This window comes from Macrobrachium rosenbergii, chromosome 3 (genome assembly GCF_040412425.1).
Source record: "Macrobrachium rosenbergii isolate ZJJX-2024 chromosome 3, ASM4041242v1, whole genome shotgun sequence".
Taxonomy (NCBI): domain Eukaryota; kingdom Metazoa; phylum Arthropoda; class Malacostraca; order Decapoda; family Palaemonidae; genus Macrobrachium; species Macrobrachium rosenbergii.
In genome coordinates this window covers 60,300,024-60,320,544 of record NC_089743.1, presented here as the reverse complement: position 1 = coordinate 60,320,544, position 20,521 = coordinate 60,300,024, and positions in this window count along the sequence as shown.

The window sequence follows — 20,521 nt, the reverse complement described above, 5'->3', positions numbered from 1 at the left end:
TGTTAATAAGCAACAAAATTAGCTAACAAACACTGTATAACTTAAAAGAATCCTTTGACAAGCATAAATTAAAACTATTACATTAAAAAAAAACAAGTAGGAACACAAACTGATTCATTAAGTGAAATACTTTCAGTACTTTCTAAATGTATTTTACATCTGTGTATGAAGTCACAACAAATTAAAACGGATAAGAATGATATTTCTCATATCAAATCATTCATTTAAATTAAATTGTGACCACCAAACAAATCTGTAAATGGAATCAAAAGTTTAACAACTGTTATAACTCTAATATGATCAATTTGAGTTGTAAAACAAATGACACGAATAATCATTTCTTGAGTGCAGTAACCAGAAGCACTGTACATTTGTTCCCACAAGATCACCACCAGAATTAAGGATAGTATACAAATACTCATGAAAGATCACACCACATCACATTCACAATACTTGTAACAATTACTTACCTTATACTGTATTACGTATAAACACAGCTTAGCACCCAGCAAACCTCAAAAATTTTCTACTGCTCCAAATCCGTTTTCCAAAGCTGGCAAAATTGCTCAGGACAAACAAGGATTTTGGAAATGTTCTGTAAACTCATACATACATACGTCACATAGTATATAACACTGACATCTGTTGGGAAAGGAAGGAACTTATCAAAAATCAACAGGAATTACAAATGATTTATAAATCTTTTTTGCCAAATTTCTAAATGTTTTTTATAGAATTATGATGTTCTTAATATACGTTCCAAATATCCACTACTTATGGGGAAATATAGTGAAACTTGTTTCATAATGAAACAAAACTAAACCTACATTAACCATCAATATTTTCTCCTAAGGTTCAATAACTAATATCTTAAAAGCTGCACCTTTAAAATGGATCATTATTTTTCAACAATTTTACTTGTGGCAACATCCTGCTAAAAACGAGAATGCAAAGGAACACAATGAATGCTTTTAATGATATGCTCACTTGAAAAGTTAAACTGTTACAAAATTTGAACTAAAACACTCACTTCCCAAACACTATATCACGATGATTTCTCATAAACCAGCACTGAAGCCACTAACACTTTCTTCTGAAGAGCAAAGATGATCCAGTACAGCATCCTGAAACAAAAGAAGAAAAATCTTTAATTTGTTGTGCTCTCTAGAGTGTCCATTAAAGCTAGGCATTTGCCATCTTAACGCTGAAACATTACTGAAATATTAAAAAATATTTGAGTCTTACTTTAATTAAATAGAAATAGTACTTAATAATCAAAATCAATATGCTATACCAATTAACAAAATTTGATTGAACTAAGTTTATTGACTAAAAAAATAAACACTTTAGAGAATTAGCTTCCTGAAATATATCTTATTTTGAAGAAATATATCAAATTTAAAATTTACTGCTGCCATATTAGCATAAATTTTAACCATTCCATTCATTCTTTAAGGACTTGACCATGGGTGAAATCTGACTGAAAATTAGGATCTTCGTTGGAGGGGTGGATAGAGCTGTCGCCTGGCACGCCATTGGCCCAGCGTTCGACTCTCCTACCCGGCTAATGAAGAACTAGAGGAATTTATTTCTAGTGATAGAAATTCATTTCTCGTCATAATGTGGTTCGGATCCCACAATAAGCTGCAGGTCCCGTTGCTAGGTAACCAGTTGGTTCTTAGCCACGTAAAATAAATCTAATCCTTCGGGCCAGCCCTAGGAGAGCTGTTAATCAACTCAGTGGTCTCAAACTAAGATATACTTAACTTTTTTCTGACTGAAAACAAATCATTTGTTGAAACCAACTGCCCACAAACAGTTAATACCCAGTTAAAAGAAAAAAAATACATGCTTCTAAACTGCTTCGATACAGATAAATACCATCCTAGTGAGACAATAAAAGTAAAATAGTAATTCTGTGACATTAAACATATAACGTGGATTATCAGCTGCATTAGCATCCTGAACTCAGTTATCACTGCTCAGTTGATGTTAAACTTTATTAAAGCATTTGTTTTGCAAGAACACATCTTAAAATTAACTCACATTTAAGTAAGTCAGGCATTTATTAGGGAATAAATTTCATTCTTTACGAAATGACTAGAATTTATGGCTAAAAGTTGTTAAACCTAATATTTCAGTGATGTATTCTAAATTTTGTAACAGCATTATTGTCGATGACCATAAATGCACCGTTCTCCACTTTAAATATAAAATTTGACTCAGCCAAGACTTTAACCTGTGATGTTATGGTCACATCAAGGTGAGTCACATCAATTTGATGAATGGCATATCCATCATGGGTGATCCATGCTGAACGTCTCACCAGTGAGTTTTAGGTCCTAACTTCGAGACAGTAAAAGGACTCATCTGAGGAAAGATGAAGCCTGCCAAAGCTTCACCTTCTTCTACAATACTGTCACGGAACCCTAAACCGTGAGGTGAGCCCCTTCCTGCCTCTAAAGGGACATTGAGATTAACATTGATATGGGCAGCCACATCCATAACAATGTCAACCACAGGTTTCTTTACTTGAACAGTGAGAGAGACATTAATTTTAGAAAGACAAAGTAAGAGGCGACTTCTGCTGCAAGCACCTTTCCATTAGTTAAAATCTTCAGCTTTCCGTTTTCCTGTTCAAAGTATCTGAAAACCCCCTTCCTTCCTTATCTGCTGTTAACCATACTAATAAAATAGTCACTCAAATTTTAACTGAGATAAAATCTAATGTGCATCTATAATTAATTAATGCTAACAAATTTGAACTTTGACTTCTAAAACACTGCCTCAACATCTAGTCTTCCAGCACTGCATAGCACTAACACTACACATACAATGAAAATATTGTACGTAAAACATTTCACTGTTCGGAAATCAGTGTCACCATAAACCTTTTAGCCTCAGAGACCTAAACAAACTTTTGACTATCCGCAAACTTTTAGTCACAGAGATAAACTATTTGATATCTGCAAACTATTTTAGCCTCGAGAATTTAAATAAACTTTTCGACTGTCCGAAACTATTTAGCCTTTTAAATAAATTTTGTAAAACAACAGACTATCCGCCAACTATTTAGCCTCAAGAGTTTAAATAAACTTTTGACTATCCACAAACCATTTAGCCTCAGAGATTAATAAACTTTTGACTATCTGCAAACCATTTACTAAGAGCTTAAATAAATTTTTATTTTTTATAAGAGAAATCAATAACAATAGCACTTCGACAAAAATTCAATACAAGAAAAAATCAGTAAAACCTTCATCCCAGTATTTGTTTCATCTGAGCAGTTTAACGATGATCCAATGTGCATCCTGAAACAAAATACAAAATCTTAATTTATTCTCTCCAGGTGTCTACAAGGCAGGCATTTGCCATCGCAACACATCATTACTGTCTTTAATATATTTGTCTATTAAATTGGGAGAATATTTGAGCTTTATTTTAATCAAATAGAAATGGAACTTAATAAGCATTATAAAAATTCTTTACCAGTTAACAAAACTTAATTGAACTAAGTGTACCGGCTATAAAAAAATGAACACTTTAGAGAATTAGCTTCCTGAAATATACCTTAATCTGAAGAAATATATCGAGTTTATAATTTACTGCTGCCATATTGGCATAAATATTAACCATTCCACTCATTCTTTAAGGACTTGACAATGGGTGAAATCTGACTGAAAACAAATATTTGCTGGAGAAACTGCCCACAAGCAGAGGACAACACATGCTCCCAATTCATCAGAGTATGAATCCTTTCTCAACCACTTTCAAACAGGCAAATTTTCTTTTAACTTACTCTATTCTGTGTCATTAAACATATAAAGCAGATTATCAGCTATATTAGCATACTGAACTCCATTCACTTCTCAGTTGATTTTTCTTTCATTTCTTTACAAGAAAACATTTGAAATCGTGTCTCATTTAAGTAAAAAAGGCATTTATTATGGAATGAATTTCATTATTTTTACGAAATGACTAGAATTTGTGGACTAAAAGTTGATAAACTAATACAAAAGTAAGTGATATTCTAAATAAGATTGTAACAGCGGATTGTTGGCGACCACAAATGCACATTCTTCTTTAAATACAAAATTTGACATTACTGAGCAGAGACTTTAACCTGTGATGTTATGGTCTTAATTAGCCACGAATCGTACATAATGAATAATATACATCAATCATGGATGAACCATGTTGCCACCGCGTTGAGGATATGACCGTCGAGACAGAGTCGCAGAAGTCAGCCAGGAATCGGCAAGAAGCGTTTGGACGCTGTAACTGACCCGGGCAGAAGAGAATTAAGGCAGGAAGTAAAGGGAGAGGCGACTTATGCTCTTAGAGCCATTTTCATTGTCAGTAAGGGTGGCTAAAGTCTTCTGCTTTTGACAACCTACAATTTTACTTCAAGCTGCAATTAGCTGCTTAATTCAAAACATGTCCAATTCCACTTTAATTACCAAAAGAAAAATTCTTAAATTATTCACATTGTTACAAAATCTACCACTATACTGGTATCTTTAACAGGTGCTGTACCACAATCTTACAAGCTTTAACTATTCCATTAATTTAAGGACTTTACCATACGAAGAATCTTACCCAAAAAGCTTGTCTGAGAAACTGTTCAGTAAATTAGTTCCTATTTCACAGATCATAACAGACCCCTAATTAAGATTAGCATTTATTTCTAAACCACTTTCGCATGCATAAACTCATTCATATCAAGAAAACAGTAAACTTCTGTCAATAATCAGACAGTATTGCAGTAGTTTTTCATGATCTACTCAATTCTATAGATGTCATTAAACATCTATATTATCCTAAACGTATACTGATACTTGGCGAATCTACTTTCACTCCTCGACAAATAAAAGTTAGAACTCAAAATTCACTAGGCCGAACACTTGCAAGTACCATGAATACTTTCAAACTCCAGATGAAACCAAGATTTTGAAAGCAACTATGGAAGGCTTCCTAGTGTTAAAAACTGAAGTTATATATAACCAACGTTGAAATTAGTTTCTTATAATCCTGAAGATTAAAATTTTACCTAGAAAGTGCAACTAGTTAAGCCAAACCATAACTACCTTAGTAAATTATTTGATACCTAATCAAAATACAACGCCAAATCGCTTTAATTAGGTTTAATACACAGGAGACTGGAACACCATCAACACTTATATATACCATTTTCACATTCAAAAGGAAAGATGTTACCATGGGGCAATATTTCATGTCTAAGAAATAACTAGTTAATGAAAACATCGCAAAATATAGCTTGGAACATATATCTAAATTACTGTAAAAAACCACCGTTTTTTCTAAATATGATAAATGCCCTTCAGGAAATAGAAACAAAGTAAAAAACAGTTTACACATTTTCACTCCCTAATGTACTACAGGGCCCTGGAATAACTCCTTATCTTTACCCCTATCGCATTGGCAATAAAAGCCATCATGCCTAATCACTGACGTCAGTGCTTTATATTAATAAGTTTTCCGTGTGCGGCATTATCAAGAAGCTTTCGTGAGAGTGAGACGTGTCTGTGAAGTGCTCTGTGAAAAGTGCCTGACTTGCGCGATGTTCAAAGTGAATACGAAGAAGAGGAAGGGAAAAGAGAAAACAAAGACTGTAGAAATTAAATCAAGTAGAGGGAAGATCACACTATCATACGAATATTATCTCAATTATCGAAGCAGTAACGTAAAGATGGACACTAAAGAAAACACTGGAGGAGGATGAGTCAATCCAAAATCGAGAGTGTGTCAGCAACTTGCGGACAATGCTCTGATGAAGTTGATGACGAAGGAACTTGCTGTGAAATGTGATACATGGTTCCAATACAAATGTTCAGCATTAAGGGCAGATACACACCAGAGTGACAGCATATTATACATCTGTAATAATTGCAAGAGGCCTGAACAAAGAAGACTCATTGAAGACGAACTTGAAGAAATAAGAGCAAACACAGAGATATTAGCAAAGTTGATTCAGGACTCGGCTCAGAAAACTTGTGAGGTAATGATCAACATGGATGAAATTCAAAACAAAATTGACAATGTTGATGAAGATGTAAAGACTATGACAAACATGGACAAAACTTATGCTGAATCTCTAAAGATAAAAAAAGGTGCTTCTGATCAACTCTACACACGAAAAGAGAACAGCAGAAAATGAAAAGAGGCAAATTATTAGTAAAATAACGGCACCAGTTGAACAGGTTAAAACAACAAGAGATGGACACATTTGCAAGATTTCCAGACAGGAAAAACTTAGAAAAGGCAAAAAGGGAGATTCAGAAAATCAACAATATATCTGTAAATGAGAAAGATAAACTCAAACCAAAAATAATCATAGCAGTATATGTCCCGAAGGACGAAGATGACACTGTCAATAACATTGTAAAGAAAAATCCATGGACACGTAATCTCATTTCTGAAAATGACGACCTGAGAATTGTAAAGGAAATGAAAGTTAAAGATGACAAATATAAGCACTACGGTATACCATCAAATGCACACCACACATACGAAAGGCTATGAAAGAGGTGACGAACTGTGTACACTGTATAGCCATTGAAAAGTATACGACTGTTACATGCCCTATGAATGCTAAGTCAGGAATTTGGTCGTATTGCAACAAATTGTAGAAATGACCAAGTTTGCCATAGATTTGGTGAAAATCACAAATCAAATGAATGTGCATATTGATATCAAACATAAAACACATGATGGCAATAAGTGCATAATATATGAAGAATGTGTCAAAAGTAAAAAATACGGATCATGGCTTTGACTAATAATCTTCTATGCAATTTTATAAACATACAGTCCGTAGGAAATAAAACTAACTATTAGACATCTTTTAAATGATCAAAATCTAGAAATACAGAGACTTGGCTAAGCAATAATATGAGTGATTATTCTAAAATAAACAAAATGACGCCAGGGTCTCACAACCTTTACCATGTACTAAGAAAAAACAAAAATGGTGGTGGAGCGGGAATCTTTGTCAAAAAACTATACAAAAGTATCATCATCATCTTCTTTCGATCTTATTAATAGCAGGGTCGGCCACTCGAGTCATCTTTCTCCATCTGTTTCTATTCCTTACATATGCTTCCCCCAGTCCCACCTCTCCCATATCCCTCCTCACCACATCCATCCATCTGATCCGCTGATGCCCCACACTTCACCTCCCCATCAATGGCATGCTCTTAGCTCTCTTGATTGGTTCCACCTCCTCTCTTCTTATTACATGGCCATAGTATCTCAGACGAGCTTCCCTAGCCTTCTTTACATTACATATACCACACATTCTTCTTATATCTTGACTCTCCCTTCTTTCCAATAGTGATACTCCAGCAATCCATCTCACCATCCTCATCTCGGTTCTTTCCAACAGTCCCTCCTCTTTCCTATTAAGTGCCCTAGTTTCTGCCCCACATAATAGTACTGATAACTGTCTTATAAATAATCATTTTTAGCCTTAATGGCATTTTCTTGTCTAAAACAACTCCAGCTACTTCCATCCATTTTCACCATGCTGCTTTCATTCTCTGTCTCACTGCTTTCTCAGTACCTCCCTCCTCTGCTATTATTAATCCCAAGTAGTTAAACTCATCGTTCTGTTTTAGCACTGTACCATCTTCCACTTGAATGTTTACTTCATGTCCTTCTTTACTGCTAATCATTAGCTCTGTCTTTCCAATGTTCACTTTCAATCCTTTCTTTTCTATGGCTTCTTTCCATGCTAAAAACCTTTCTTGCAGTTCTTCTTCTTTGTCTGAAATAATGACTAAATCATCAGCAAACATCAGTTCCCACAGTTCTTCGTTGTTCCTTAATTCTGATGTCAAGTCTCTATAACGACGAGGAACAAGAATGGACTCAGAGCTTATCCCTGATGGAGGCCAACCTCCACAGGGAATGCCTCAGTCTCCCCATATTTTGTCTGCACACTGGTTCTTGCCCCTCATACATCATCTTCACTAACTTTACCAACTTCTCTGGTATTCCTCTCTTTCTCTTGATTGGTTCCACCTCCTCTCTTCTTATTACATGGCCATAGTGTAATGATGGAAATCCTTCTTTTGAATTAATGACAATACCCTTCATAATTGGTGGACTGGAAAAACGAATTGGTTTTCATCTTATCAATAAGTTGACTTAACCACTCAGAGTGGAGATTGTCTATGATTGAGTGTGCGTACGTAAGTGCGTAAGTTCAACCAAGTGCGTAGTTGCGTAAGCTCAACTCGCACTGTTCAAGACGTGTTTGGTGACTTGAGAGGGGAAAGGGATGTAGCTCCCCTTATGTTCATTTGAAATGCCATATTTCTCCCTTGTAAAAGGTATGCACATATCTTAGTTTATATTGTACATGTTGCCATAACACTTAATAGTGTTCTTGTGTAGCCTATCTTTACCTTGATGTAACAGCAAATTACCAAGAGTTGTTATGGTAATGTTACATAAATTGCAACATGATGAGCTTGCATGTGGTTGCAGTGGCACCAACCGTAGGCTAAGATGTGCAATATTCTTCCTTAATTTTATGAATATATATCAATTCTTGACTCCAATTCCACCTCTTATGCATGAAAAGCCAGGCTAACTGTGTAATGTAACAGTTAAGTTAGGCATGAGTACAGCACTAGTTAGTTATGGGCATTACAGGAACCAGTCTAGGCATCGTGACATGGAACCAGTATAGGTATCTGTACAAGAACCAGTATAAGTACCTAAGCAAGAACCAGTTCTAATCTGGCCGATAATTTTGTGAAGTACTTTGAAGAAAAAACTGAAAGAATCTGTCATAGTTTAGATAAGGAGATCCCTCATGATCTCTCAGTGATCACAGTGAGAAATAGCGAATGACTTTGAAAAAACGATGAGAAATGTAAGAAACACCTACTGTGAAAATTACCCGTTTCCCTTAAGTGGTTTAAAAGGGACAAAATACTTTGATCAGTTGCGGGAGCTATATTTTGATATTGTCAAAATGAGTTTAGCACAGGCATCCTTCCCAAATATCGAAAACCTTGTTTGTATATAGCCGGCCTATATATATAAAGGAAAAGGCGGTAAAGAAAATCTGAGCTTCTCTAGACCAATATCAAACCTACCGTACTTATCAAAACTTATAGAAACGGAAGTTCATAAACAAACGTGGAAACACTTGAAACAACTCAACATTATACCTGATGATCAATCAACGTACAGAAAAAACTACACAACAGAGACTACATTGTGCGCAATTACAAATATGGTAAAAATTATAGCAAATGGAAAATGTGGCATCCTGGTTATGCTTGACCTAAGGGCAGCATTTGACACAGTTGACCACAATCTACTGCTTGAAGACCTTAGAAATCAGGAAGGCTATAGTGGTTATATCAAATGTGAAATCAGAAAAGAAAAGCCTAACAAAAGGAGTGCCCCAAGAAAGCGTTCTGGGTTCACTGCTATTTGGCATTTACACAATTGAACTATCTGGAATTCTAAATAAGCACAAGGTTAAGTATAAACTGTATACTGATGATACTCAGTTCTATTTTCCTGTCGAAACGGTAGAAGACACCATTAGTAAAACTGATTTGATAATGAAAGATATAAAAAAATGGATGTGGCGAAGAAACAAACTTAATGAAGGCAAAACTGAGTGTATGCTATTTGGTTCTGACAGCGCACTTCGAAAATATGAACACTTCAAAAGAATAACTATTGGTTCATCAATAAATATTGCAGCAGCAGTGAGGAACTTAGGAGTATTTATTGATAAATTGTCGATGAAGTACCATACATCGCATATTATAAAAACCTGTAACTATCTTATTAGAAACATTGCAATTATTTGAAAATACCTAAATGAAGATACTCTGAAAACAGCAATTTGCAACCAAAAACTTTCAAGACTTGACTACTGCAACGTTATATACTACGGTCTCCCTAACTGCCTACTAAGAAAATTGCAAGGAGCACAAACTACAGCCGCCAGACTAATAAAAGGCCTACGTTCCCATGATAGAATAACCCCAACATTAATTGAGCTACATTGGCTCCCAGTACAAGCAAGAATAGAATATAAAATACTTCTTCCAGTCTTTAAAAACCTGAAATGAATATTGTAATCAGACATGCAAGTGAAGCATATAAGCTATTTGAACCTATAACAATTTGTAAGTCAGGCGAGAGAGCATTTGTACACTGTGCACCCAGACTACACAACAAAATACCACTTGAAGTGAAGATCATACAAGAAGAAAGCAAATTTAAAAAAAAAAAAAAAAGACCCTCCTATTCTGCAGGAGCTATGCTACTGACGATAAAAACGATAAAACGCTAAAAGACAATTATAAAATATAAGAAGCACCTTATTTCGAAAATGTACAAGGGCCTGCCAGAGAGGGAATCATTCCTGTGGAGGACTGTACATAAAACCAAAAGGTGAACAAAGTGAAAGACCCAGTTTCAGGGAAAGGAGAAATGACAGAAGTCCGTGTTACAAGTTGTTACATCAGTCAAAAATTCACACTGGCTGCTAACCAAGAAATGACAGGGTTCTGGGCCACTTTACCGAGAGAAAATATACTTGCGTAAACAACTGGGTAACTATATCCTAGTTAGAAGTCATAAACTAGGGTTTTGAAAATATTTTATGGGCATCACGGATGAATGAAGTCAGTTAGGCTATAAAAAGTCAACCTATTGAGCAATGTAAGATTGAACAAATTACCAATGAGAAACTCAAAATATAATTAACGTAAAAACGGCAGGAATTACAAATAAAATAGCCTTCAAGCAATGCCGTCAAGAAACCGCAAAAATTATCAAGAAACTGTAAAATTTAGCTTAATGGGAGTTGTTGATTTTACAAATTTTAATCCACTAATATTAGGGGCCACGAAAAAACAAACAGGACAGAGCCATTTCAACTGATGTAACCAAAGAAACCTTACTATCTATGATGCCGTTATGCTACACTCATATCCATCCTGTCACTGTCTTTTCTCCGTACGGATTGGCAATGGGGACATTACTTCACCAGTCTAGTAGCCATAATGCCTTATCACTGACAACAATGCCTTCAACGAATTAGTTTTAAGTGTACGACATACAAAGTTGGAGCAAAAGGAAAATACTGATTGGTGCTGTACTCGCCCGCTTCCACCGCTCTTATACCAAGTAACGAATTGTCAATTGCTACCAACAATGAAATTAAGGATTTTGAAGCTTAAGTGCGAGAAATGATGACAAAATTCTATTGAGAAGCAGTACATTTGGCATACAATATGTACAGATATCTCACAATATTATACGATCACTAGAAAGGGAGGGTCTCAAGTACACATTAAATATATTTCCTCATCAATATCAAGGCAGAAACTTTAACTGAAACGATCAAACAAAAAGAAAAAGTCTAAGACACCTACAACAACGGAAAACCCACAGTTTTTTCAAATATAAATATTCTCAATGTAATAACAAACCCAGTAAACGTTAGTTTTCGTTATCATCGTTAGGGTTCTGGAATAACGAAGAAGGCAGGGCTAATAAAATTTCCTTTCACACCACTGTCATTATCTAATATATAGCCTGGGGTTCTGGAATATCGAATACAAACTTTACAATATTTACCAATTAAGAAACTTGGAGGATTTTTAGGCACTTCCAATATAAAATACTACTTTAGGGCCGTAATGCACGAGAGAGTCTACCTATGACAAGTCCTACGCAATATCACGAAAATGGAAAGAGCATAAAAATACCTTAAATAGCTAGAGTAAAAATCACAAGAGTTCTAAATAAAATAACATACTGTGAGATTCACAGCCGGTGTTTTTCCGGAATAAAATTTTATCAACATACCTGACAAAGCTGACACTTAGTCACGGTATCTTACATCCCTACCAAATTTTTTACTGTATTCTGTATTATGAAAGTTGCATAATTCTGGTAATTATAAGAGTAACACCGACTTCTTGTAGACATTGCCAGCGAACTCAGAGGAATATCTTTCGAAGATATAATGACGTAACTTATGACGTCATTAACTTGCCTCCTCCTCAATGGATAATTGGCTATTTGTGAAAAAGTCTCAACCTCTGGCAACAATGAAATACAACCAATACTCCTTGTTTACACTTTGTAGTAGTGGTAGTAGTATGTAGGATTTGAGCAAATTGAAGGACCGAGTATACTTATACTTTTTAGTGTGCAAGCAATCTTGGTATTTAAAAGCCTGCCAACGATAGAACTACCATGCCGGTAACATTCTGTGGAATATGAAAACAACTCTCATTATAATGTTACAATTCAGCCACTGTTGTACTCTGTCACTAAGAGGACAGGAGCAATCATATGAAATGACATGCCCTCACATGGATCCTTTATTTAACATAGTTACGTATGAGAAAACTTGACATTATAATCAGTGGGTGGATTATGGCGTTTCAGGCTAAGCCCAAGCACTGGGACTGTAAGGGTGACAAATCGTGCCTCTCTTTCCTTGTGTTTCTCCTTTTCAGATGTACATTAATCACGTCATGTATTTTACCTGTCTTTATTTCAGATTCTTTGTGTACCTCATCTTATGCATCATTGTATGGCCTTTCTGCTGATATGTATATCTACCTTTTATATGTCATGTAACAAATGTTGGACGTATTTTTATGCTTGCTAGAAAACACAAATCCTGTATGGACGCCTCAGGGGGTCTTGGGTTGCCCGCTACCTTTCCATCCGCTTTTTGTCTTATAAACACCTGTCGAGAATAATAAAGAATCAGTCTTTCACTTCTGACTTTTCATGAAGCCTCACACTGGTGGTGACCCTGGGTCAGTGACAGATAGCGTGGTTTTGGCCCAGCCATTGACAGACTAACTACGGTCACACCCTACCATCAGAGAGCCTTTAGCGGGCTAACTATGGCGTAAAGTTTAGGCCTCTGATAGCACCCTACCCGACAGAAACCGTGCCATTAACAGGCTAAATACAGTGTACCCAAAAGGGCACGTTTTGACACTTCGTTCGACCTCATGAACAAATCAGCACCATTAACGGACTCAATACGGCTCATTTTCCCACATTTTGGTGCATGAGCAATCAAGATGTCAGAAGTAGAACCTCAATGCAAATCCACGAGTATAATCTGCATGCCGCTTTCACCAACAAAGCCAGACATGGTCAAATTTCCCCCGTTCTCCCACCAAAACAAGGAATCATGGTTCTGGGGCACAGACGTGCATTTTCACATGGTGCGCATCTCAGACAATGCTGCAAAATCAGACAGTCATGGCGGCGCTCCCAGAAGAAGTATTCAATAGAATTTCCCCCTGGCTAGACATGCAACCAGACAAAGTCACATACACAGACTTAAAAAAAAACTGCTGAATTCCTACTCCATGCCCGTGTCCGAGAGAGCACAGCGCACATTCCACCTGTTATCTCAGCCCCTCGGAGATGCATCACCCAGAGAAGCCTGGGACCAGCTGCGGGGGTTAGTAACAGTTCCAGGTCGCGACGAGAATGGGAGGAAGAGAACAATTGACCTGACAAAAGCAATCTTCCTTCGGCGCCTCCCGCAGGCAGTTCGGTGCCAGATAAGGGATGCAGAGAACCTGGACATGGATGCCTTAGTCAACGACACCCAGAAACTATACGAGGCCACCAAGGTCTCAACACATGCCACCGCCCTGGAAGCTTGCAACCTGTCGGAGGAAGATGGCAGCGATGACAGAGACATCAACACCGTTTATAAGAAGAGACTGCCATTCAGAGAGCACAGGACATGGCCAAACCCGGCGTGGTATTTCTACCATAGGAAGTTTGGGACCAATGCCAGAACCTGCAGGCCTCTGTGTTCTTTCACAAAAAACAACAAAGGCGGCCACAAATAACAGCTGTGGCCTTGAAACCCAACTCCCCACACCCAGCAGGGTTTTTCATCACAGACGAGATCTCCAAACGCTGCCTGCTGGTTGATACGGGGGGCAATGCAGTCGGTTTTCCCGCCACCCAGGGAAGGTTTAGAAAAAATACCTGACTCACTACCCTCCCTCATAGCAGCAAACGGAACTCCCATCCGCACTTATGGCACAACGACCCTGGCTATCTCAGTCCTGGGGCGCAGATACCACTAGCCTTTTGTCATAGCGAATGTTAAGTTCCCTCTGCTGGGTGTGAATTTCCTAGGGCACCACGGACTCCTAGTCGACATTGCCAGACAACGCCTCCTTGACACAGGGATGTGCCATTCCCATCAGCTCTCCACCGGACCCGGGATGCCCTCCATATGCTCCGCAGCCCCCAACAGCTACACATCCCTCCTACAGGAATTCCTGGACAGGTTCAACCCAGAACTATGCCAGTCACCTGGGGCTTCAGCAAAGCATGGCATCTTCCACCCCATCACCACGAAGGGCCCACCAACCCATGCCAAGTTCTGATGTCTGTCCCCCCAGAAGTTACAAGACGCCAAACGGGCCTTCGCAGAAATGGAATGGCGCCTGAATTTGGTAACAACACCAGATCACTACCCCCTCCCTAACATGCAAGACCTGACAGGTGCCCTCCAAGGAGCAAAAATTTTCTCCAAGATGGATCTACCGTCGTACTTCCAAGTCCCTGTGCATCCTGACGACGTCCCAAAGACCGCCATCAGCATACCCTTCGGGAGCTACACATTTTCTTATTCCACTTTCGGTCTCAGGGCCAGCGCCTGATGGATACCAGCTTGGGAGATCTGCCCTTCTGCATCTGCTACGTCGACGACATCCCCACTGGCCTGAAGCAACCTCCATGGATGAGGCACCAACGACATCATGCGCAGAGGCCCTCCTCTCCAGTTGGATAAGCTGCTTCGGAGTGCCAGACAGCATCACTACGGACAGGGGACCTGCCTTCCTATCAGAGCTTTGGGTCTCCTTGGCACACCTGATGGGTACAACTCTACACAGCACAATGGAATACAACACTGCAGCGAATGGCATGGTCAAGAGGGTGCACTGCTCTCTTAAAGCAGCTCTCATGGCACGCTGCACCAACGAGAAGTGGAAGGAACAGCTGCCCTGGGTCTCCGCACTGCACCGAAAGTAAATGGCGACGCTTCCCCGGCTGAGAAAGTCTACAGGGAAACACTGGCCATACCCAGGGAATTCTTCCCTCCATCGACTGACGGCGCTGACATCCCCTTCCCGAGGTTCAGGGAATTTGCACAAAGGTTCGCGCCCTGCCACAAGACCTTCGCCGACAAAACCGTCACCTACAGCCCACCTGCCTTACACTCCTGTGCCTACGTCTTCGTCAGGGTGGATGCTCGCTGCCCACCCTTAACCAGGCCCTACAGGGGGCCCCACCAAGTCATCAGGTGGGCCAGCAAAGCATTCCTCCTCGACATCCACGGGCGGGAGGACTGGATCACCATCGGCAGACTGAAACCCACATTCCTGTTAGACAGCGAAATTTACAAAGAAGTAGGCAGGCACATCAGGGTTCCCCTACAATGCCTGCCTGAAGGCACACCCGCTTCCCTATCAAAGCAGGGCCCAGGACAGCCCAGAAAATGCAGCCAGCCGTCCCCAGGTGTCAGCTCCACCCCATGCCTACACTTCTCCAGAAGCAGGGTCCCGCTCCGGCTGCCTCAGCGCCTCCATGATTAATGTTGCTTCATCCAATAATTGCTCCTCTAATTATTGTGTGTGGGGGGGGGAGTATTTGTAAAGGTGACAAACCGTGCCTCTCTTTCCTTGTGTTTCTCCTTTTCAGATGTACATTAATCACATGATGTATTTTACCTGTCTTTATTTCAGATTCTTTGTGTACCTCATCTCATGCATCATTGTACGGCCTTTCTGCTGATATGTATATCTACCTTTTATATGTCTTGTAACAAATGTTATACGTAGTTTTATGCTTGCTAGAAAACACAAATCCTGTATGGACGCCGCAGGGGGTCTCGGGTCGCCCACTACCTTTCCATCCGCTTTTTGTCTTATAAACACCTGTCGAGAATAATAAAGAATCAGTCTTTCACTTCTGACTTTTCTTGAAGCCTCACAGGACCTATAGAGGTCGTTCCGTGATGTATTATAACCCATGACTTTTTTTTTGGCAAAGCAAGTTTTAATGTTGTTCTGCAAGTTAATTTTACTAAGTTAAAGTTAAGTATACCTTAGTTTAACCAGACCACTGAGCTGATTAACAGCTCTCATAGGGCTGGCCCGAAAGATTAGACTTATTTTACGTGGCTAAGAACCAATTGGTTACCTAGCAACGGGACCTACAGCTTATTGTGGAATCTGAGCCACATTATAGTGAGAAATGAATTTCTATCACCCGAAATAAATTCCTCTAATTCTTCACTAGCCGGTCGGAGAATCGAACGCGGGGCCAGCAGAGTGCTAGCTGAGTATGATATCGAACCATCCAATGAGGAACTGTATATTTTACTAAGAAATCAACAACTGTTGCTTTATAGAGCATATATAATTATCTTTCTGCACCTTACGGAAGTCAACAAATGACGAAAACTTGGTAGCCTTGGATGTCCGGGTGCACTCTTACCCAAAAAAGGACCCTTTTATTTACCTATTCAAGCTTACATAGGGTTTGCCACGGGCCTCCTCACTTCTAAACAGTTGTGCAAGTTGAATCACAAAAGTTGTCCTGCAACCACGGGGACAATGAGTTATAGCCGCCGTTCTTGAGGCCTTGACAAAGTACGAATATTCATTTAGAATTTCAGACAGCCGTTTGTCGTCATCACCTTGTGGGAGGAGTCGGGACGTCATATGTTTACGTCACGTATAACTTTGAACCCATGCATGAGAGTGTTCCGCCACTGGCTTCGCCTGCTTTATTTTATTCTTATGAATATACTTTTTTCTAATATAAGTAATAAAGAATGCTGCCGAAAATTAGGTAGGGATGTAAAGTATACTATGGCTAATTAATATCTTTGTCAAATGCACGGAAAAAAAGTTATTCCGAAAAAACAACGGGACAAAGGCTCTGAATCTTAGTAAACGCGATGTCAACGAGAAACTGCCGAAAATTCAGTTTCTAAAAGCGAAATAAAGCAGAACACTTAATCGAATTAATTAAAAAAAACTCACGATATACCTAGTAACGATTCTCCTTATCCAAAACTAGTGCGCATGTTCACTTCACTGGGTCAAAGTCTTCACTGGTTTTCGGCGGATGGTAGGTCCGATCGTCTCTGGAACGAAGAAGAGGGACAAGTCGCAAACTAGAGCGAATAGGTCGTTATACTATCCTCAACGGGACACTTCGACAATGACGTCATGGAATGGTAAGACCGAATCTATCGAAGACCAAAAGGGAATGTTATATCGATATAAGTTCTTCTTGGTGTTTAAGTGAAATTAAAATCTTTAACAATACTAATTTTGTACCTAAATATGTTGGGTGAAATGGAAAAGTACTTTGATTGAGAAACATTACCGGAACCTTATGATTAGATTAAATATAAAATTTCTTCCAGTGTATTGATACGTGGACAATCCGTTTCAGAATTCTCTCTCTCTCTCTCTCTCTCTCTCTCTCTCTCTCTCTCTCTCTCTCTCTCTCTCTCTCCGCCTTGATAGCCTTTGATCCGTAAATCACACTTGCTAATAAGATATTCACAAATCTTGACAAGAGATGCCTTACAAGAATCGCCACAATGCCTCCTTGTTATAATCTCTGGTTGGATTCAGTAAATATTTATCAATACTTGTAGAATAAACAAGTTCCTGGAAATATTTTATTTCGGTTTCGGATGAAGCCATTTAGGACGGAAAAACACCAGAACGGCTTGAAGTCGTTTAATTTATGTGTACTTGTACTAACTGAGGACACTTATAGTTCCCTTCGAGCTGCACCTTGCTTTCCCCACATGGCTGGCCTAGAAGCCTGAGTTACTTTTGTGGTGACCCCCTTCATTATCACCCTCCATCGCTGGCGCCTTTAGACGAGGAAACCCCCATCTCCTGAAGAAAGTAATGTACCTAAATTAAGGTTCTTGAAGTCAGTCATGTACCCTATTATTTTCTCTCACTGTTTTATTTTCTTTTCTCAGTTCGATTTACCTCAGTGAGATCTGTCTTCATTAGTGAAGTGCGAAACATAGTAACGTAAGTGTATTAATCAGTGTTACAGGATCGAGTTGCTTGGCACCGTAAGTGCAACCCCTCAATTCCCTTTAATTATGCTGCCTACACTTTTAGTAACCGTTGCATTTTCGATTGCAGATAGGAGTGCTTGCTGTGGAACTATCTCATCATCTTGTGTGTGCACAGTGGCCTAACCACTGTATCTTCCATTGTGGTGCCCTTTGAAGCTGTGCCCCCTTGTGTATCATCGTGGATTTTTCATGTATTGTAAAATTGATTGTTCGACAGGACTCTGTTCACCTGTCCATTATCATTTCCCATTCTTCTGTATTGTGTTTAATGTAAATATAATTAATTACGTGAACCCTAAGTGTTTACCTGATCACTCATTCATTTGAAGAAGGTCTTAAGCAGACATTTTTAATATGCTTTTGTCTGAACCTAGAACTAGAAGTTAGATGCTACTAACAAACCTGCCCCCCAGGCAACCCTCCATGGTAAGTTTCCGTGCTTTAGTTAAAATCATTCATGGCCTTGATATATATATATATATATATATTTATATTAAATATATATATATATGTGTGTGTTGTATATATATATATATATATATATATATATATATATATATATATATATATATATATATATATATATATGAAAAATAGTTTTGTTATGGACACACCTTAATTCTTTTACTCAGATATTAAGCCGCTAATACCCTTTAAGATCTGATTCAATATTTATTGGGAACAACTTATATCCACAGGGAATTTCATAAGATGATTGCGTATGACCTGAACTTTTGGGTTTGCTACAAAAGAAAAAACTTGTTCCTTCGGTTCTTAAGAGATATCTAAGTGGATCCCGACTGCTGTTCATATGCCTGTACTTGGAATCGAAATCTATCCATTTCCACCATGATACTTAACTGATAAATTTGTAAATCATAGCTTTTTAGGATTAGCTTTTTCATCTCTGTATCATACGTTCCTACTGTTTTAATGTAACACTGTTTTAGGTTTCTAAATGCTGTTAACATGCTTCTGTTTTATCGCCATTTACTTCCAATCTTTTTCTGTTCTAAATCTTTATTTACGCCAATATGTTACTTACTTTAATAATTTTCAGCGTTGTCCATAACAATGTAAAACTATGTCTCCTCTGCTTAATTTTTTCTCCGGAATTCCCGGCAATTCGATGTATTCATCATCATCGTATATAATAAAGTCCAACTTAGAAATTGCTTTCTGATGCTCCTAGGCAGACTCTCATCTTTAGCGCCAGCTCATGCGCTTTCGTATCACAAGCCTCATTACGTCATTTATCACATCAATTGAGTGATTTTCTGTTTCCATCACAGGGGTGATTTTCTGATAAGATACTGGTCCTGTCGAAATGTTCTTTGAATTGTCACTGCTGCTGCTGCTGTTGCACCTATTTTCAAATGTTATGTTTAGAAAATAATGTCAGGTTGGAAGTTGGTAAACCCTATTCTGAAAATATAAACCCCTCTTGATTAACATACCATGCTCTCACCTTCTTGGCAGCAATAATGATGGTCATAGCTCGTACTTGTGAGTTTATAGAACACTATAACACCATAAAAAAATTTTCCTTTGTTTCAGTATTCATGCTTTCCTTTTTTCTTGATTTTCTGTGTCCTAATATTCAGTTTCTGAAACATTAATTTTACATGTGTTTGATCCAAATTACATTGTTTCATATCATTCAGTGATCTTGACATGGTCTCAGATTTTGTTACCCATATATAATTTTGGAGGGGGGCGCCTACGTAAGTTGGGTGAGGGGGAACCGTTCTGGTGGACCTGGACTGGCCTATCAGATTTTTTTATGGCAAATCAAATCCGAACCCCAGGCCTGGCTGAGTCCAGTCCAGACTAGTCCTGTTTAGTCAAGTAATTGTGTGGGAATCAAACTTCCAGTCTATTAATACTGAGCTAGGATATCAAGATTAGTTTCTCATGCTTTTTCACCAGAGACGATCAATTCAAACAAGAGAGGCCAAAGGGAGCTTGAAATTCTGACGCCACACATTACGATGTTTGTTAGCAAGGCTTCTTATGAAATGGCTCATGACACAGGTAAATTTGGCGAGAGAGAGAGAGAGAGAGAGAGAGAGAGAGAGAGAGAGAGAGAGAGAGAGAGAGAGAGAGAGAGAGAGAGAGAGAGAGACTTAAACAGAGTAAGATCGACCCATTTAATTCCTGTTCTGACAATTTACTAAACTGCAAAGGTTAGGTGGATTTTGAAAAGAATGTTTTTTTTATATTCATTCCTATTCTAATGTTTGCATTGTATTATTTTCTAAACCATGGTAATCGTTCGTATCTGATTAAGTTATCTGTGAATAAACGAATGAATTAGTTAATAAACAAATGAGA